We start from the raw sequence: 2428 nt of genomic DNA, 5'->3' as shown, positions 1-2428 counted from the left end.
GCCAAAAGCCCGAGGGCAAAACAAACAAACAAACAAACAAAAGCCCTCCCCCAACCCCCACCCCCAGAAGTGCAACAAATTGGCGCGGCCCGCCCCGGGGCGAGCGCGGGGCCACGCAGCCCCGCGGTCCTTTGTGGGGAGGGCCGCGCAGGGGACCGCGCCACTGCGCCCGCCCGCTCGCCCGCCCGCCCGAGGATGCGGGACCCGCCGCCCCGCGCCGCCGACTGACGAGCGCGGCTGACTGAGGAGCGCGGCGCCCGGCGCGAACAAAGCTGCCGCCCCCGCCCCCGCCGCCCCCCACGCGGGCCCCGGCCCCGCCGCCTTACCTCGGCCGCCCGCCCGGCCCGCTCGTGCGCCGCTACGCTGTGGGGGAGGGAGAGCGCCGAGGAACCTTCCTTGAGGAAATGGAGGCAGCCTGGGGGGGGAGACCGAGGGGGGGCGGGAAAAAAAAGCCGCCGCCGAGGCTCCGGCCCGGGAGTGTGGAACATCGAAAGTCGCAGGCGGCCGTGCAGTGCCGCGCTGCGGCCGGAGGGTGGCGCCGCCCCGCGCTCCGGGAGCCACGGTGGGGTGGGCGCTCCGCCGGCCGAGGCGCAGGGACGCGGGAGCCCCCCGCGCGCTCAGCCTCCCGCCGTCCCGCTCCGCTCGGCTCGGCTCGGCTCCTCCCGGTCGCGCAGTCAGCAAGTTCCGAGCGGGCGGGCAGGCGGGCGAGCGGGCGGGGGAGGGGCGGGCGCGGTGGCGCGCGTGCTCGCCGCTTGCCAGGCGGAGGGGGGGCGCGCGAGCCGCGAGCGCGTGCCCCCGCGCAAGCGCGCTCCCGCCGCGCCTCCTTCTCACCGGGTAGTGGGGGGGTTGGGGGGGGGTCAGATGCGCACGCGTCCGCGTCCGCCCGCGCGCGCCCGGGACAAAGAGCGCGGCGGGGACCGTCGGGCTGGCCCCCTGCGCCCTTGGCCGCCGAGCTCGGACTGGAAGGGGAGGCGGGGAGGAGGAGGAGGAGGCGGGGGCGCGGTCTCGCGGGGCCGCGGGTGGCTTCCGGCCTGAGCCCGCCTCCGGGCCGACGCTGCCCATTGGACTACCCGCCTCCCCCCTCCCCCCACCCCGCTGAGGGTAGGAGCCGGCGGTTACCCCGGGAATCCCGTACCTGGAGCGAGAACCCTGGCGCGCGTGGCTGGGGCTTCCCCGGTGCCCCGAGAGGGAGGAGATGAATGGTGTTATAGAGGAGGCCAGGCAGGCACACAGGCGAAGGAAAGCTGCTTCTGGTCCCTCTGAGCTCCAGGAAGGAGCAAGGTAAAGAGTCCAGGGCTCTGAGCGAGGTGGATAGGATTTTGAGACCGGTTGCGGGAGGGGGAGGGGGGGAGACCAACCTCAGCTAATCTCTGGCTCCCATCCTGCAAGGTCGCTGCCAAAGGGGACTGCCCCTCTGGACGCTTTGGAAACTTACAAATCCCAAACTGTTTTTTAAATGTCCCGCTCAAGACGTGAAAAGTGGAGTGAGGGAGTTTAGGGGCTATAACCTGACGGGTCTGGCGGCGGACCGAGCTTTGCGAGAGAGAGAGAGAGAGAGAGAGACACACCACTACTGGATAGAGAAGCCATGGAGGGGATCTATGGCAGTGTCTTTATTAAACGTTTTAGACAGGGATCATGAAGGTTGCTTTACTCCTGCCTTTCTCTCTCTCTTTTTTTTTCCCGGAATTTTTAAGCGGAGGCCGGTTTTGCCCCAAGCATAAAACAGAAGTCCAGAAACTTCCTGTTTGCAGCTCCTGAGACCATGTTCCAGTGATGGAACCTCGAAGGAATTTGTGCATTCCTCTCCCACAAGTGTCCAGGGCCTGGGGTGCTGGGAGAAGGAGTTCACAGAAGAAGCTAGAATGGCAGAGCCATAAGAGATGAAAAAGAGTGAGCCAACATATTTTTCCCTCCAAACAGAAAAGCTTTGGTAAAAAAGCTACTTGAAAGTCGCATCAAACTTTCCTAAGACACATATTCGGTGAACTTACACAAACGGGCTGTATACTAGTATATGCGAGGCACATAAACTGCTTTCAAAATTCGTGTGTCCAGAGCCAACTCTTCCTGCCAAGAGACCCCCATTACTGGCCTTCACCTGGATGGGAATAAAAGGATGTTCCAGTTTGAACAAAGTCATGCCTGAAGAGGGATAATGATCTGTTTGTGGACCAATGCCCCAACACTTCGATTTGACTGAATGAAAGGGTGCAGATAGACAGGGTCTGAATCAGAAAACTCCCGACTTTACCTTATGTAATAGACACTAGAGCAACAGCCAGCCAATTTGGAGTTTGGGCATTGTTGGGGATGCAGCCGTGGCTGTGTGTAAAAGGTGAACTTCTGAGGGAAATTCAATACCCTAGAAACAGCTTGAAGGCCCAAAGGCTAATTCTTAACAAAAAGTCCATGAATATTTGGGAAC

At 62.6% G+C, this 2428-nt stretch overlaps 1 protein-coding gene across 2 annotated transcripts in view; it reads right to left on the bottom strand.

Moving 5' to 3' along the window:
• Nucleotides 1-1249, bottom strand: part of Ube2e3 (ubiquitin conjugating enzyme E2 E3) — a 59580-nt gene extending 58331 nt beyond the window's left edge. Inside the window, exon 1 of one of the 2 annotated variants that reach the window (XM_031370773.1) lies at nucleotides 1136-1249. The gene's annotated coding sequence lies outside the window, so the exon portion shown is untranslated. Of the gene's footprint in view, nucleotides 1-326; nucleotides 683-1135 lie in introns of those variants that run through there. The other variant, XM_031370771.1, reaches the window with a different exon arrangement.
• Nucleotides 1250-2428: the final 1179 nt, after the last annotated feature.

This window comes from Mastomys coucha, unplaced genomic scaffold (genome assembly GCF_008632895.1).
Source record: "Mastomys coucha isolate ucsf_1 unplaced genomic scaffold, UCSF_Mcou_1 pScaffold15, whole genome shotgun sequence".
Classification (NCBI taxonomy): domain Eukaryota; kingdom Metazoa; phylum Chordata; class Mammalia; order Rodentia; family Muridae; genus Mastomys; species Mastomys coucha.
Note: the sequence above shows the minus strand (reverse complement) of the source record. Positions and strands in the feature narration are given on the sequence as shown.